Source organism: Chiloscyllium plagiosum, unplaced genomic scaffold (assembly GCF_037043375.1).
Source record: "Chiloscyllium plagiosum isolate Xiang-an unplaced genomic scaffold, Cpla_swu_hap1 HiC_scaffold_45, whole genome shotgun sequence".
In the NCBI taxonomy this organism is placed as follows: domain Eukaryota; kingdom Metazoa; phylum Chordata; class Chondrichthyes; order Orectolobiformes; family Hemiscylliidae; genus Chiloscyllium; species Chiloscyllium plagiosum.
The window spans coordinates 52321816-52340993 of record NW_028270183.1 but is presented as its reverse complement, the minus strand read 5'-3'; the positions used below and the strand labels follow the sequence as shown (position 1 = coordinate 52340993).

Below are 19178 nucleotides of genomic sequence, written 5' to 3'. Positions count from 1 at the left end.
TCCTCCGGCATTTATCGTGATTTGTGTTTTCCGCTTCCAGTTGTCAGTTCCAACTGTCCGCTGCAGTGGACGGTATATTGGATCCTGGTCGATGTGCTTATTGATTGAATCTGTGGATGAATGCCATACCTCTATGAATTAACTGGCTGTTCTCTGTTTGGCTTATCCTATAACAGTAGTGTTGTCCCAGTCGAACTCAAGTTGCTTGTCATCTGAGTGTGTGGCTACTAAGGATAGCTGGTCTTGTCGTTTCGTGGCTAGTTGGTGTTCATGGATGCGGATCGTTAGCTGTCTTCCTGTTTGTCCTACGTAGTGTCCTTGCATGGGATCTTGTGCACTACATTGGTTTTGCCCATGCTCGGTATCGGTTCCTTCGTCCTGGTGAGTTGTTGTCTGAGAGTGGCTGTTGGTTTGTGTGCTGTTATGAGACCTAGTGGTTACAGTAGTCTGGCTGTCAGGTCAGAAATGTTTTTTGATGTATGGTAGTGTGGCAAGTCCTTTGGATTGTGGCATGTCCTCATTCCGTTGTCTTTCGCTTAGGCATCTGTTGATGAAATTGCGGGGGTATCCGTTTTTGGCGAATACATTGTATAGGCATTCTTCTTTCTCTTTTTGCAGTTCTGGTGTACTGCAGTGTGTTGTGGCCGTTTTGAACAGTGTCTTGATGCAACTTCTTTTGTGTGTGTTGGGGTATTTGCTTTCGCAGTTTAGGACTTGGTCTGTGTGTGTGGCTTTCCTGTACACCTTTGTGGTGAATTCTCCGTTCGGTGTTCTCTGTACCATCACGTCTAGGAATGGGAGTTGGTTATCCTTTTCTTTCTCTCCAGTGAATCGGATTCCTGTGAGTGTGGCGTTGATGATCCGGTATGTGTTCTCTATTTCTGTGTTTTTAATGATTACAAAGGTATCATCTACATATCTGACCCAGAGTTTGGGTTGAATTTGCGGAAAGACTGTTTGATCTAACCTTTGCATTCCCGCTTCTGCTATGATCCAATGATGGGTGAGCCCATGGGTGTGCCGTTGATTTGTTCATCTATTTTGTTGTTGATTTGGTAATTTCCTTTGTAGCCACACACTCAGATGAGAAGTAACATGTGTTGCCAAACAGAGAACAGCCAGGGAATTCCTAGAGGCATGGCACACATTCACAGATTCAATCAATAAGCATATCGACCTGGACCCAATATAGCGGCCACTGCAGCGGAGAACTGGAACTGACAACCGGACACGGCAGAAACAAATCACTATAAATGGCGGAGGAAATATCACAGAAGCGCTTTATAGGAGGCTTCCAAGCACTGAGTATGTCACCGAGACAGGGGACGAAACGTCGGCAACACAAATTCCCAGCTTGGCGAACAGAACCACAACAACGAGCACCCGAGCTACAAATCTTCTTCCAAACTTCTCAATCCATGTCTGGACTTTGTCCAGATCTTCGTCCAATTGGATATGGACAGATTGTGGATTTCAAGAATCCATTATGATACAGGACATAGAGATGTCATTGTTGAAAATCGCTGTTATTGTGGGAAGATCATTGAAGAAGCAGCTGGAGATAGTTGGGAAGAGGAGAAATTTAGGGATTCCTGAAGAGACTTGCTCGAGCTGGGATGACACATTCCCAACAACCACAAGCATCTTCCTTTTTGCCAGAAATGAATGGAAAGTAATTGTCATGATTTTCATAGTTTCCTGTTTGTCCGTGGCTCCTTGATGCTACATTCGGGCAGTTTTGGCCTTGAAGCAAAGAGCTGACCTCAAATCTCGATTTTACTTCTTTTTGACTCTGTTGAAACTAAGCGCTGCCATCGGTTCTGGCGTTAGTTAAAACCAAACAACCAGAAAACGCCTCACCTTGTAATATATTCAAATTTGAGGGACAGGGGAGTTCCCCTTTCACATTTAAATTAAGATATCAATTTATTGTCCTCATTCTAATAGTGAACACTGAACAAAGAAGCTGTTCTCAAATCCAAACTCCCTTTTCTTAACGTTTTACTCTCTCACGCAAATCTATACAATTTGCTGTTTCAGTGCAATTATTACACATACCATCTTAATCTCAACACCACACAGTATCTGTCTTGTTCGCTGACTTCAATATTCGTCAGCTGACCGCTCAATTTTATTTTCTTTTAACTGTTAGTATGTTTTACATGAAAAGACACCTTTGGAAGAGACGTTTTCTAATTTCGTTGAGAGAAAGGTGTAGGATGGCCAGCAACATCTCCAGCTTGATGACCGATACTTCGCTTTTTGGCGGCAGTTGCGCACTGTTCCAATTGTCAAAATTCCCTTGTATTTCAGGCACCCCCAACGTCGGAACTTGGCATTGGACTGATGTTGTCAAAACAATGAATTCAAATTTGATTTGTTTTTTGTATCATGACGCTTATTAAACAAATTGGTTATATACGAATTGTTGTGATTCAGCAACCAAAACTCAGCTACCAATTTCACAGCCATATGTCACATGTATCTATCTTGTTTCACAGCCTTTCCATTTGCGCACCTGAGCATGCACCTCAAGTCTCCTTCAAAATTTAAAAAACTCTTTCTATTTAAAGTAGACATAAATGTTTAGGTCGTAGTATTAATTGGTAAGGTCACATCTGCATTTACGAGAATGGCACTTATGATGGCACTGAGCGAAGTATGTTGCTGTGTTAGAAACATAATGGAGAGCCTCGACCAGCGAGGCTGGAATTGAGAGAATCAGAGGTGACATAATTAAAACAAAAAAAAAGGATCCTAAGGAGAATTCACTTGGTGCATTTGGAAATCGTGCTTCCTTTTGAGGGAACACCAACAAATGAAGATTCAACATATTTTTTTAAAAAAAAGGAGATGACCCAATCTGGAGAGAAAGACTGGTGAAATAAATATCTCCGACAATTTTTGGTTCTCTGCAATTCACGTTGTCAAAATGAAGTTAATGCAGAAACTTTTGAGTATTTTTAGTCAAAGGTTGATACGCTGTTGTGCGTAAATAAGCAAAGAAGCTGCTGACTAAAAACATTATGTTGTCCTTAGTTTTATTTTTCTTTCCAGAGAGTTCGTAAAGGACACGGAGTCCAAAAAGTCAAGTGGATTGATGGCCAATTTGATAATAGCTAACCGATGCTTTCTCAGGCTGAAGGCTTTCACTTCAAAAATAAAAGTTGCGAAATGAAAGGGGAGTGGCCAGTTCTCGCAGCTGATCTTCAGTCAGTTTTGGCTTGGTTTCTAGCACGAGTGTGGAAGAAATTACTGGACACAAAGAAGTAGATTCAGGCAGGTATTCTCTTTCTGACTTCTATCCTGTTTGATTTTACTGTTTGTACCCGGAATGTTTATGCGGATTGTTGCAAATGTTTTCCCATCATTAACTGGGATGATATGTTGGGTTTTCGGAGAGGTCAAGTTACTCGGTACACTGTTTTCTGTTTAATTTGGTTCATCGATAAACCCCTCAATAAATTCTGCCTTGTTTAAAAGTAAATGATTTGAACTTTGACATTTTTTCCTGAAATATCAAGTTCAAGCTGCTTCAAACAAACCAGCAAAATTATGGTCTTCTTGAAAGTTGTTTGGGGTCTTCCTTGGTCTGTAACTTTTTGTGGGCTCGTTGAGGGGTTTGTTCTGTATTTTCGATTTGGAATAAGGATTCCTGGGCTCGACGTCAGCATGTGGGAGGAATTAGGGTCGTTTTTTTTTCCGAATGTATAACCCAGTTGGTTAAAACTACGCTTGAAACAACAAGTTACGAAGAGTTTGCTGGGAGTGGAAGAATTGATATTCGGGGATTTACAAAAGGCGATCAAGGCCAGCCTGCTGGAATGAGCAGACACCCTGGACATAGAGGTAAAAACAATGACTGCAGATGCTGGAAACCAGATTCTGGATCAATGGTGCTGGAAGAGCACAGCAGTTCAGGCAGCATCGAGGAGCTTCAGCAAAATCGACGTTTCGGGCAAAAGCCCTTCCTGATGAAGCTCATCGATGCTGCCTGAACTGCTGTGCTCTTCCAGCACCATTGATCCAGACCCTGGACTTAGAGATTACTTCTTGCACGAGGAAAGGAGAGTAATTCCAGCAATTGCTCAGCATTTAAATTTGCTGGAAATGTAATCAGAATCAAAAGCAATTAGAGCTGGTGAAATTTCAATTGTCAACAAAATACCTTTAGTTAGAGGCTAAATATAATGACGGTGCAACAGAAATGAAAGAGTTTGATGCACGAATAAAAACAGGCGATAGAGTAAAGGAAAGAGAGTATGAAGAGAGAGAAATTGAGAAATTGAGAGAGAGGAAAGGAAGGCAGACAGGCATGTTGAATTTCAGAAATGGGCAACTATACAGCAAATTCGACGTAAAAGGATGGAGGTGAATGCTGAAGATAAGCTCAGTGAGGAAGAGAGTGAGGATGAGCAAAACCCTGACATTCAAAAATATGGTGACAATCTGCTTAAATGCATTCATGCATTGCCTAGGTTTGATGAGAAGGATGCGGATGCCTTTTTTGTTAATCTCACGTGAGTTATGTTGAACCAAACAAAATTTGTGGTTAGAGCTGATGAGGCATTCCCATGACTGTAACAGGATGGATCTGGGGTTTCTGAGGAGTTGAAGAAAGCCGTCGCAATTCCATTGAAACTGATGCAAGAAGCCTACAGAAAACGCTTCAGGAATCTAAGGAGGGAACCTGGTTAAACTTCCATTGAGTTTGAAAGGATCAAATAAAGTAATTTTGTATATGGGTAAGGGCATTCAAAATAGAGCAAACCTACGACGCTCTTCGAGACAAAACCAGTTTGGAGGAATTCACAAATTCACATCATGTAATAGCAACAATCCATGAGGAAAAGCAGAGAATCAAGACGGATAGAATAGCAGCTGAAATGGCTGATGGCTATGAATTGGGTCAGTTATCAAGTTTGGCTTCCGTAATAAATTTCAATCAGTCAGGGACTTAAATTCGGGAAAAGAGAATTTCTCACGTGGACATGGAAAGGTAGATTTCGATGAAATTCATGAGGATAATTTACCACAGGTTATAATCAAACCGTTAAAAGGAACAGAGAAAAGAAAAAAGAAACCTCCCGTGTTTGCATTGCAATAAAATAGGACATAGCAAATCACACTGCTGGTAGGTTAGGAAAAGCTTTGGGAAACCAACCCGAAGGAAACACGATAAGCCAATAAATTTTGTTGTACTGGTGACAGAAACTCCAGTGAAGGCTAGAAAACTGAACCAGAACGAACAAGGTGGTCGGCGTTTGTTTGAGGAGGAAAAGAGTTTCTTAAATCATACACCTGCGAATGTAAACTTTACTCCCATATGTCAAGAGCAGGAAGTGAAAAGTTTACAATGTTCCGAGATACCTCAAATATCTGATGCTGGAAGATGAGGTGTTATATATCTCTGAAAGTCTATTGCTGGAACAGGTCCCAGAGACAATAATTCACGGTGAAACAAGGAACACTCAATTATGTAAAGTGATATTACAGTGTCTGGAGAAGAGTGGGAAAGTCATGGTCGGACAAACGCTCTGTTCCAGGAACGTGATTTGTCATTGATAATGATAAAGATGATTCACCACTAGAACTGGTTGAAACTGAATGGAAAATCAGTTTCTAGCACATGTTCTAGAATTTTTGCTGACTCAATGGTATTGAGGTCACAAAGTCACAAGTTGAAAGAGGAGAAAACTAGATCACAGATAAGGACATTGACGTTTCATTAGCAGAGACTTGGTTTGATCAGACGTTTGAAACACTTCAGGAGCAGGGAAATGACTGAACATTTATCTATAGCTCAGATAAATTCAATCACTTACAGCAGAAATATGAACGCTGAAATTAATCATATCAAAATTCATACACAGAAAAATAATCGGAATGTATTCCTGTATCTTTAAAATTATGTCTTAATGGGCAAATGGAGACCCTCACATATTCAGGCAGACGTGTAACGTGCAGAAGTTTATCAAATTCGATTGCCAGTGGTTTATGGAAAGGAGCTCTTGCGGGTGGCACAGAAGCTACCTCGAATGGTTCATTTAGGAGTGAGAATAACTGAAACTAAATCAAAAAAAGCGTTTTTATTAGCCTCGAGTGCACAAGGAAGTGTACGCATTTTGCCAGCAGTGTCGTACATGTCAGGTAATTGGAAAACCAAATTCACACATGACTACCTATTGCAAGAGTCTTAATTGTTTGTGTCGCACACGTACCCAAAACAAAAGGTGGGATTCAGTATTTGTTAACAAAAATGGCTGTGTCGAATGGATTTCCAAAGGCCGTTCCATGATGCAATATCACAGCTAATTGAATAATTGAGGAATGACTCAAATTTTTCACAAGATACGCACTACCCACAGCGATACAATCACATCAGTGTCAAAACTCACAACAACAGTATTCAATTAAGTTATGGAAAGCTCGCAATATAACAATTTACATCTACCGCATACCATCCTGAGGCACAGCGAGCACTAGATTGGTGGCATCGAAAATTAAATGCCACGATAAGTACTTAGAGGGAAGACTATCCACGTGACCTGGGTAAGAAAATACCGTTTGTGCTTTATTGCGATCAGAAATGCACGACATGAATCGATCAAATTCAGTCTACTTAAACCAGTTTTAGGCATGATGTGAGAGGTTAGTTAAAATTGATTAAGGAGAATTTGCTTAGTCAGAATTCTGACACCTCGCACCGTAATCTGTTAAACTTGGAGAGGCAAAGAAATATTCCAAATTTCACCACCTCAAGAAAACAAAACTAATAATTTCATTCTTTAAGACCAAATAAAGAACATTAGACAACGACTATTTGCAAATCTTACTCTTAAACATATCAGTTACCTCCCACTCTACAATACTGGTTTGAAAAAAACGCCATATGAGATTTACAAAAAAATAAAAACACGTTTCATAGCTACCCAGCATTTTCAATTCTCGATGTTGACTTACCTCTGTCGAATTTCCTCTATTATTTTCTCGGTGTGAATTCCTCTGCCAATTTTCTTCAGTCGATTTTTCGGTGTCATCTATTCTTCGGCCTTCTGCCGCACAAATCTCTGATGGGCAGGAAGCTTTCAAAGAGCTATTCAGTTAGTAGTCGGCTGATCTTTGCCGTTCTCGCAACTGGTTAAAGTGCCCGATTTTATGCCCCAAAACATCTAATCGTCTAATTGGTTTAATATCATCAAACGATTAAAATTCAAATTCGAATGCATTTTGGTATCTTGAGACATAATATAAACTGATTTCCCAAATTCGAATTCGTTGTGCACGATGGCAACGCAGCTCAAGCTATTCCTTTCACAACCAAATGTTACCTTTTTAAATAGTCGTTGTCTAATGTTCTTTATTTGGTCTTAAAGAATGAAATTATTAGTAACACTCTGTGCTTTCAGTCTTTCCTTGCCAGGTTTCATGCTCTCTCAAATGTACAATATTCACATGCGTGTTCCTAAATAGCAAATTGTCCTATTATTTAAATCGTAAAAACATTGCAGTATTCTGCAGTGCAGAGGGACCTGGGTGTCCTTGTTGATTAATCAGAATAAGTTGGTTTGCAGGTGCAGCAGATAATTAAGGCGGCATATGGAATAGGTACACACCCAATGACACAGAAAAACACAGATACAGACAAACATACACAAAACCATAATCACAGAGTCATACAGAAACTTTTTTTTTATTTACAAAAATATAAAAAAAGTCTTTGAGTCATAAGGGATCAAACGTTATGGGGGAAAGGCAGGAGAATGATGTTGAGGAACACAGCAACCACTATCGGACATCAGAACGGACTTAGCGGTACAAATGACCGCATTCTGTTCCTTTATACGCTCTTATTGTATTATGGGATCTTAAAACGTGTCCTTAGAGTCCAGAGTCAATTAAGGCTGCTGAACATTTGATTGGGGATTCAATAGTAATGTGGGATAGGTTTAAGAGCTTGAATTATATATGTCTGTTTCTAATCGTTGTCTGTAGGTCTCAAAATAGTTCATTCTTTAGTGTGGGTTTAACACACTTTGATCAGAATGGATCCCCGATTGAGATAAAGTTGTCCCTTTCTCTTTTGCACTGTGCCGTCTGCAGTGCCCTCATCCCCAGGGAAGAGCAAAAACTGGGTCTTCGTAGATGTTCAAGGCTGAGCTCAACGAACCTTTGGACATGGCAACCAATAATTATTGGGCAAATAATGTTCAGACACAATCATATCATCAATGAACATTCTGAATTGGGCAACAGACTCCGCGGAGCCGAATGGCCAACTCTATGCGTTCCAGTCTCACTCAAGCCCTCAACGCCTTTGCGCAGTGAGAGGAAGATCCCATTCAACCAGTCAGGAGACGACCATTTTATCCCTCAGGAGTTACATAGGAAAAGAATGAAGCCATTCAGCTCTTTACGTAATTACAAAGCAAGGGACGAAACCATTCTAACATTCTAAACTGTGGCTTAGGAGCAGCTTCCTCCTGCTTACCTCAACATGTTCCAATTTGGGGTTCGAGTAACATTATTGTATGTTTCAGATCAAAGAGGGAGAAAATGGAACCTGCCTGAGAAGGAATGGTCTACTCAACTTTCGGTCATTCTTTATTCCGCCTCATACCAAATTGGGGGAAGAGAAAACTTTTCACTCATCTTTACCACTCGTACAGGATTCCTGACGATGATGCAATGGAATTTTCCCACTGTCTGAATCAAAGGAAATCCGCAAAACCACTTGTTCCAGGTGGAAATCCCATCGCCAACAGAATGTTTGAGCAGAATAACTTTCAGGTGCAGAATACTATTTGGGCAATCACCTTTTTAATTTTCTCATGTGCGTAGGTACTGTTTGGACAATGTTTTTTCACATTGACGTTCTGTACAGGCGTATGTCTCTGTGTATTGGGGTACAGACAGGAATGTTTGCTTCGACCCCAAGCAGATTAATCACCATCTCATTGCTGGTGGAACAGGGTCAAAGAATTTCTGCTCCTCATTCGTATTCATTTTGTTACTTAAAGCCCCTCAAAACTCTGCTGAGAAGCGTTGCAGTCAGGGAGCCCGGAGGATTTCATGAGCCATCTCTGGGTGAGATGTGGGGCCTGTATTGACAGTCACCTGGGACTGCAACAAGGCCAATAGATGAAGCACAAGTTTCGGAGAGGAAAACCTCTGTAAAGAGAAAGGAGGGGACTCCTTTGTGCCCAGGCGTATTTTCCCGAGCATTGCCGAACATACACCAAACTGTATGTGATTGATTTGATGAGGAAATGATCTCCTCTGTTGCTCTGCACCAGCTAGAAAGAGGGGTAACGGCTGGGCATTGGAGAGATAGACGGGAGTGTAGAGGTGTGTATGTTTAAAGATCGGAAGAGGTGTGGGGTCTGAAAGAGTTGAGAGTGATAGGAAGCAATGTCGGCTCTGGGTTTTAGATATATAGGAATGTTGTAGAGGCTGGAGGAGATCGGAGATATCTGGAGAGGTGCAGGGAAACGTCGAGATTACGGAGACAGGGAAGGGTGAAGGGGTTGGAGGAGAAAACAATGTTTTTTCAAACGTGTAGAACACAGTTTGCTGCCAGAACAACTGCTATTGTCGTATTGGAATATCTTGTTTTCAGTTGCTGGCAACAAATGACAACAAATCAATCGAAAGATAACACAACAGGAAACAGTCTGTGGCTGCAGGAAGAAGGACGGCAATAAAACTTTACACATGAGCGATATCCAGGAAAGACAAGGGGGAAGCAATCATTACTAATATGCCTCAAGATAACCTCCGTGACAATACCAAGGAGATTGGCTATTGCCATGGCCACAAAGTAGTGAACAGTGCAGGAGGAAAGGCCACATTTTCCGTTGGGCTGATTCACAATCCCTGCTAAATACATTGGAGAAGGCAGAATGAAAACTGAACACAAATCACTGCAAACGATTTCGAATTCTGACCTTCACACTCAATACAAAATGAAACGTTCATTTGTGCATGTGTGTCTGTGCGTGTGTGTGAGATGAACAGATATATCGGTGTGTGTGTGTGTGTGTGTGTGTGTGTGTGTGTGTGTGTGTGTGTGTGTGTGTGTGTGTGTGTGTGTGTGTGTGTGTGTGTGTGTGTGTGTGTGTGCGCGTGTGTCAGTCAAGGCCTACACAGATGTTGTGATGTTGCTGCGCCTATAAATGCCTGTGTTCTTGGCATTTTATTCAGAGTGTTCGGCATAGACATAGTCTCTGAAACTTTTAAGTTTCAAGAGTTTTCGGGCCAACTTGATCACAGCTAACAGATACCTCCGAAGGCAATAAATCTTTGTCTTCAAAAGAAACACCTGTCCAATGAAAGTGGAGTAAACGGTTTTTCTTCTTTCTAGCTCAGGTTTTCTCTGGTTTGATGTAGTGTTTGATCGTGTGGTTGCTCACTGAAAGCAGTGAGACAGTTTTGAAAGCTACTGGTCCAGACTCGCCAACGCTCTGTGACCTCTTTCCTATGAGACCTTTTGTTTGATTTTACCTTTTATGACAAGGGGTATATAAGGTGTTTTTGCAAGCATTTAAACTAACTGGAGAATGTTGTGATTATCTTTTGGCTTTCTGATAGTTTAAGTTATTTTGTGTTCTGTTCTCTTTGTTCTTGTTTCATGCATTAAATATATAAATAAATTATATTTTGTTTAAAACGAAATGCGTTAACCAGCTGCATTCTTCCTGGAATATCTGCAAAAAAACCTGCTTAAAGCAAGTTCTAATGTTAGATTTGGGCCACGTTCTTGAAATGCTTTGAAGGTGCCTGAACTGATCCAAAACAGTGTTTGTTAATGAGAGAATGGATGTTATTTGCGTGAGTTTGTAAGTTAAGGGAAAGGGGTTAATTCTCAACTTTGATTTTGAGATTTTTATCACCACCTGAAAACTGATATAAGACGTCTAGCACCTACATGAGACAAGCATTTGCCAAGGAAACTAAGAAAATTTATATGAAATACAGCAGAAAATGGAGAGCTGAAACGTGGGAAAATTTGGTGAAACAGCAGATGTGGCAGGGTCAGTGAAAAGACAAAATGCGTTAACGTTTCCAATCCGACATGCCTCTTTTGCAGAATAACAAAGAATGGTCAATAGTTTCCAGGAATACACTTTGGTTAAAGGAGGAACGAGGAGCGTTTGGAAGCTCTCCAACTTCAGTCATGTTCCCATATAGATCTTCCAGGTTTGTACACTCCATCCGCAGCTCCGAAATCCTGCTTGAACCTCTCCTGTTTGTAAAGGTCGTTATTCTATATTAATTTGTACGTTGTTTATCGGATGAACTGGGAAAACAAATCATTAACACAAAATAAAAGGAGCCTTCTTCATGATACAGTTCATGAACTTTTTTGAGGCACGCAGTTCACCCAGTATTATGCAGCTGCTCGTTGATGAGAACGTTACGATGGGGAAAACTTGAGACTGTGCACGAGTGCAGTTTCTCCTGACAAGAAATAACTGATTCAACTGCAGATTTCTGAGATATTGTTGATTAAATCCTTCTGGCTGAGAGTAACTTTGTTATGGCTCTGAAAATGCTAAACATCTTAAGTTGTGAACAAAGCGTTCAGAGTTAATCAGATCTTCACAAAAGCAAGAGTTGTTTTTACCCTCTCAAATGCAGTAACATGAAGAAGAAGAAAAATATGTGGTTTGTTTTCTTCAGCTGCCGTGAATTTGTCGTTTAAAGATTAAGTGAATAGATCAGAGACCTTTCTCACAACACTCAGCCTGCACGTCCAGCAGCCAAGTGAAATATGCCAAACTAAATTGCACAGAAGCATTGTTCTGGCCAACTTCAAAATAGTACAAAACTTTTTTTAATCGGAAGCTATGGTTAAATTGAGGATAGAGATAATAAGTGGGTGTGCAAATGGCAGGACGTTTATGTTGGTGTTCAAAAGTGCAGAAGCAGATATTAGTTTTAAGGAAGTTTTAGACGGGTTGCTCAAATGGGCAGATCGGCAGTCGATCGAAGTTTGCCATAAAAGCTGTTCAATAATGCACTTTGCAAGACGTAACATGACAAACAGTTACTCAATGAATGGAAGGACGTTCGAAAGCTCTGAGTAACAAAGGGAACTTGGGGTCCTTGTCCATCGACAATTGAAATTGGCATCAAAAGTTGAAACTGTGCTTCAGAAGACAAATAAAGCTTCTGTCCTGTCCTGCCATGTGTACATCAGTGCAGAGAGCAGGGGCGTTCGATTAGAGTTGTACAAATCTTCGCGTATTTCAGAGCCAGACTACAGTGTGCAGTCCCATTCGCCATGCCATAGTATGCTGTGAATTCCCCGGCGGGGGTGTCCCACATATTCGCCAAGGTGTTTGCTGGACAGAATAAATTTAGCCAGTATGCCAGTTTGGATAGACCTGAGGGTTTTCTTTATAGCTGAGACGGCTTTGTGTTTCCAGAGTGAGGATTATAAGTTTATGAGAGGCAACGGAGCTGTGGAGTTATGTAGCAGTTTTTTTTAAACTGATGGATGACTAATGAAGAGGGCATAACCTTACGTTATGTGTTTCGGGGTTACCAAGGATTTTGTTTCGCAGCCAAAGGGTTTTGATGTCTGGAAGTGGCTTCCGGAGAGTGTAGGGGTCAGTCAAAGTGCTAGACATCACCAATGTTAAAAAGTATGCCAATGAGCACTTGAATTGTGATGGCAGACAACGTCATGGGCCAAACCTTGGAATGTGGGATTAGTGTCAATAGGACAGTGCAAGATCATTTTTGCAAGTTCATTTTCTTTGCTGCTTTAGCAATGACACTATACGTGTACGAAACGTGTCAACTGATGTGTGGGCAGTGAGCACGGCTTTCCAATTCTTTCCCTTCAGCCAAAAAGCGTTGAAACCACACACTAATTAACAGAATGTGCTTCCGACTTTGCAAGTCTCTCTGCATGGATCACGACATGAGAATCCATGCAGGGATGACAAGATATGACATTACCAAATTGGACCGAGCACGCACATCTGATGATTCACAGGTCAGGAACTTTTCTTAGCTTGTGATCTTTCCACATCATTTAATACTATGCATTAAGTGTGTGTAGATGAGACACGAGTAGGTTTGTACTGGGTAATCTGTGATTGTTGGAAATGCAGCAGAGAAGCATGAGTGGGGAATCTGGTGGAGGCATTCACGACTTTGAATGGCATTGATTCTTTGAAACAAAAAAAATCACGTTGGTCGAGCTGTCAATGAGACGATTGCGTAAAATAAAAGTGGAAGACTTACTGTTAAAACAATACCTTGCATTACAATGAAAAAAGTAGACAAGCACACACACATAGGTGTGTCAGTTTCGTGACACATTCATTGTGTGACATATTAGATTGAAAGCAATGATTTTGATTGCATTTGCTGTATGGCAGAAGACATAGACGAAACAAAAAGAAAAACAAGTTCGCCTTATGAAACACAGCTATTCTAGCAAATTCTGTGGAAAGAAGACTCCGTTAATGTTTTGAACACTGATTCCCTTCTTCAGAATAGATGAGACAAACCTGAAGGCATCAGTGTCGTACCACACAGAATGATTGATCTAAAGCGTTTGATGCGATGTTTCCAACCTTCCAACCCCCCGGATTACAAACAAGCACAGCTGAAAATTAGTTTCGGTTGGCGTAAATTGGTATATATATTAAATGGACTGATATGAATTTCGTACTAATTCTAAACGGGATTTTAAATGGCAATTTGGTTTGGAGATCACTGGAATAACATTACCTCTCAGCTCTGTTGAACTAAAGCGTCCCTGCGGCTTTATGCACCTCATGTATTGAGATGGAGTGCGAGATTACAGAGATGGGTGAAAGCTGTATTCAGTTTACTCCTGCGCAAATCTTCATCATTGCAGGGGTCGCTTTTGCATGGCTTCTGACAGGGACAATTATGAATGGTTTCCACTTTTGCAAATGGTTTGGAGAAACAACATTTTTTTGTATGTTATTTACAGAAGCAGTTAATGAATTGAAAACATATTCACAATGACACCACCAAGAAGTAGAGTGGAAGCAAATGACAGGAATGTTTGGATGGCTTTAAAAATTTTCAGGTGATATTTGAAAGTGTCACACAATGCAGAGAGCATGCGATTAAGTACTTAATCGTACTAAGGAAAAAAAAATGTACGTCGGAGTTTATTCTATTATTATTTAAAATGTAAGGATCAACCAAAAAAAGAGAACGCAGCATCAACCCATGTCCAACCTTATACCGTGATAATAAACGTTTTTTTTTTGGTTAGACTGTGACAAATTGCCATTAAATTCCAGCTTACTGTTTTCAGACGAAGATTGAATGCTCATATCATTGAACACATTGTGTGTGGATCTGTTTTATCCAGCGCTGACTGCATCAGTTGTTTGTTGTCTCTGTTGGTGGTCATGCTGCTGATGGTATCGAATACCGCATTGAACATAGCTGCTGATTAACATAACCAGGATGTCCAGAGATGCCAGTTAAAACATTGATTTTGGCAAGCCCATGTCTGGGATATCTTTTCGTATTAATCATGGAAATCAAAAATGCACATGATAAATGCAGAAATTTTAGCCTGCTTTAACTGCAGCAAATTGGCAGTGACATTGGTGAATTAGATTAGTCTGTGAATTAGGTTGTAGATTGATGAATCAAAGGAAGAACTTTCATCAAATGAACTTAACAATAACATTGTATTCGGACTCAGAAAACTGTTCGCATGCTACCAAAGAAACGAGGAAATGACATAGGAAATTTCACGGAGGTTACATTTGGGACAAAGATTGTGGAGAAGCGATATAATTTCCAGATTTAAAATTTGCACTCGCAAAAGAACAAAATTTAGCAAGCCTGGAGTTTTTGGAGGGTTTGAAAAATGTGTAAGACCACTCAATAAGCAGGACTCCAGCTTCATAAATAAAGGACAGCAAATAGAAGCAAGAAAGCCTTGCACAAAATATGTATTTCCCAATCATAGCAGTCGTACTTTCATTTCTACAATTAGGATGTACCGTTTACAACCACTAATGCATCTCTGGGTCAACTGTGACGCATCTATTGTGCACCTCTATATCATGGTGCATGAATCGAATTGGAAAGGCTAAATTTACTTTTTGCATACGAGAAGTGATGATGGCAAGATGAGATAGTCTGTCTTTAACCAATCTTTATTTCTGCTAATGTTACAGTCCATTGTTTATTTTTAACTCAGTTTCGTTGATTTTTAACATGCATTACCGTAAACGTACAATTTATAACGTTTGTAAAATATTTCATTTAATTCATATTCTGCAAGAACGTCATGGGCATCCTTGACATTTCCAGCAAAATCAAAATCGAAAGGTGTTAAATATGCAGCAGCAAGCCGATGTGAATTTCTTTTTAAATGCGCTTTATAATTAAATTACAAATTTAAAATCACAGGAAACAATTATAAGTATGGTAAGCCATTTTCCAATAAAAGCAGAGGATACTCTTATAAGCCTACTGAACAATTTTCCCACAATTAGTAGGACTTTGTATTACTTGTTTCCGAACATGCAGATTCTTTGAGGTTTACTTGATAATAATATCCAACATACTTCGAGCGATTACACTGGGAAGACTTTCCGAACCTTTGAAAAAACAAGTTTTGATGACAGCCTCTTTCCTCCTTCTGATTTCTCATCCTGATCTTATATTTCATCACATATAAAATAATTGCAGTATTCCTTGAAATAGTATGTTGTAATATATTTTCAATCATCATTTCTCATTCAATATTCCCTTTCAACTTTCTACGGGTATATTTTCAATTTGAATTATGCGACTACCATGCACCGGGTTAATTCCTTCTGCGTTTTTCCTGCACTTGCACGTTCCCACGTCTCGGGGACAACCATACCATTAAATCATAATTGGAAATTGTTGATTATTACTTGAAAAGGCAGTATTCATGGACAAATTCATCTACTTAGATTTCACAAGCAAGAGAGAACGTGTTACAGTGAAATTTAATTAATGCATGGGTTTTAAACTAATTTACAAATCTCAAGAATGCATGGTGTAAATATGAACTTTGTAGCATTCCACTTAAGTCGCTGGAATGTATTACTCTTATATTTGTGGGAAATTCTTCCAATAATGTCTCACATTATGTAACGTCACGAATAAGCTGATGGGATCGGGTGGCATTGAAAACTGAGAGCCAAAAACTGTGACATTTATGCGAGGGGTCAGATTTTGAGAATTTAGCTCGAATTCCAGGGAAATATATTGGAGTGTGTCCTATTTGTCCGATTATGTTTGGGCAGATTGTTTGACGCTGGAATATGGCATTGAGTTTGCTCTTCTAATTATCCAGTTGTTATAGTTTTCATCGCACCCTCGCTGTTTTTGGCGTCCACAGTAAGTGACCTATCGATTTCTAAACTTTACGAGCTGCCATGCTTGACATGTACGCGCCTCTCTGCTCGATTATTCCTGTGTCTGCAGAATACAGTCACCAGTTCTGGTGTTGCAGTTGCTGGACATCCTCCACCGCCAAACCATTACCACACGACGCCTGGGGTAGGAACACCTTATATTCGGCCTTGGGACTCTGCAACAACACGGATAAATGTGGACTTCAACAGCTTCCTCATTTCCCATCCCACGCCATGATCCCAATCTCAAGCGGACAAATCGGCACCGCCCTCTGGACCAGTACATCACTCCTCCTCTGACATATTACCTTGGGCCTCACCTTCACCACCCTATCACTTTTCCAGCTACCTACCCAGAACTCCATCCCCTCCCAGTTATCTCTCAGCCCCAACCCACATGCCTCATTTCTAATGAAACGCTTATGTCCGAAACATCGATTCTCCTGTTCTTCGGATGCTGGCTGACCTGCCATGCTTTCCCAACACTACGTTCTAAACTCTGATCTCTACCATCTGCAGTCCTGACTTTACCCCAAGACCTAAGTCCACCTTGCTTACCACACTTAACAAAAACTCAACCAACTGCTAATTGCAATTCTGTCAAACCCCACCTTCTATTGTCTCAATGTTGCGCAATATACCTTAATGGGCTGCGGTGAATTCCGCAAATTTACAACCCTTTTGGAACGGTAATTCATCCTCACCTTCGTTTTCTGTCTGCCATCCTGCATTTATTTTAACATGAGGAAGCACCTATTCCATGTTTACGTCATGTACTGGAAGGCTGAAAGTATTCAATGGTTTCCTTATTGTCTTCACAAAATATCTGCAAGGAGAAACGTGCACACTTGTGCGTATCTATGTCCCCTTCAATCCTTGTAATATTCTGTAAATTCCACTTTGGAAATACAACCAGTCTGACTCAAGATTTGTACACAGACAGACTATAACTTCACAAACCGAATATAACCCGTTCAACTCTGATGGGGTAACCCTGACGAGCGGGACAACGTGTCTGCAACTAATACTGCATTGACGACAGAAGCATTGCAACAGAATCGGCCATTCTGCTCTTTAACCCGCTCCGAAATTCATAAGGATTATGGGTAAACATTTGAAGTCAACAGCCTAATTTTGCTTTCACTCCATAACCTTTGATCCTTGTCGCCTCAGAGTGTGTATTTAGCCTCTTTTCCGATCACATTAATTGTTTTGACATTCATTACTTCCGATGGTAATGAATTTCAGAGTCGAACTGCACTTTAGGTGGATTTAAGACTCCTCATCCTTGTCCTATAAAGTGAACGTTGGATCATCAGATTGTGATCTCCGTGTTCTCGACATACACTCATACCGTCGGCAACATCCTCCCTGTATCTACCCTGTATAGTCCTGCTAGAAGTTTATAACTCTCTGAGAGATTCCTCATCAAATCGTTTGAACCTTTGTGAAACAATCCTAACCAATCAATCTCTCTCCATACCTCAGTGCCACCATCCCTGGAATCAGACTGTGAAACGTTCATTGCACTCCTTCAACAGCTGCACTATTGAGAGCATGATATGTGCAGCATGAGTAATTCTTTGCACTTACAGACCATTTTAAATATTCAATTTTGGAGAAATTAAGGTGAAACTACCGCCAGTTGGTTTTATGAAAGCTACAGAAAAGAAACCGTTCTGTGGATTATCAAGATGATCCAATTGCACCTTCGTGGATTAGAGTGGCGCTGGAAAAAGTCACAGCAGTTCAGGCAGCATACAAGAGGCAAAAACCCTTCGTCAGGAATGGAGGCAGAGACTCTGCAGGGTAGGGATAAATGAGAGGTGGTGTGGGTGAGGAGAAAATTGCACAAAGTACAATAGGGGAATGGGGATGGGATGGCAGTGAAAGGTCAGAGACGTGGGTGGGGGAAGTTGGCAAAGTGGACAATGGGTGTTTGGGGGTGGGGATGAACGGGCTAGGTCAGAGAGGAAGGACGAGTCGATAGATGGAAAGAAAGATAGGCATGTAGGACAGTTCATGGGGACGGTGCTGAGCTGGAAGGCATCTGGCCACAACACCGCCTCATTGAAAAGATTATGTCTTATTTCCTCATACAGTTCTCCGTTTGCGAATTTTCCACTTCACGTTAAATATTCATTGTCATGTCCTATTAATTTTAGCCTTTAACCCTTATTGGTCTCGTTACTAGACATGAAGTTTATACCCGCTATGAACTACTATGTTACCTCCTTCCGCACATTCATCAACTCAATTATATGTTGTCTCATTCTTCTAAACTCAGGAGTATATGGGCCTAAAATGTTTCATTAATTGACAATGATGTTCGATCCACAGCTCGGGAGTTAAAGAAATGAACCATCAGCAATATATCACACAGCTTCAGAATAAAGATCCAGAATTACCACACATTTATTTACGACTATTTATATTTATTTTAAAAATCCTGAATGCTCCATTTTTATCTTTATGTCATATGCCCAGTCGTATGACAAAGGCCCTGATCTCCAGCATCTGCAGCACTCACTTACTCCTACATGACTGACAAAGCAGACATATGCCCGTGTCTCACTGTTCTCTCGTGCCTTTTGATGTTGTAGCATTTTTTTCAGACGTTTCATCGATTACGTGCCTGTAGAACAATGTTAGAACAGTCATCTTCTGTTTGAGTACGAATTCTATGAACCAGGCAAAGTCTGCAGAAGTGTAATACTGAATTTCACAGCGTTCATTAAACTGTTATCGTCCAATGGGTGAAAAGGAATGCAA

General features: G+C 40.5%; 1 pseudogene; it reads left to right on the top strand.

Moving 5' to 3' along the window:
• Positions 1-4365: 4365 nt before the first annotated feature.
• Positions 4366-19178, top strand: part of LOC148136668 (uncharacterized) — a 49841-nt pseudogene continuing 35028 nt past the window's right edge.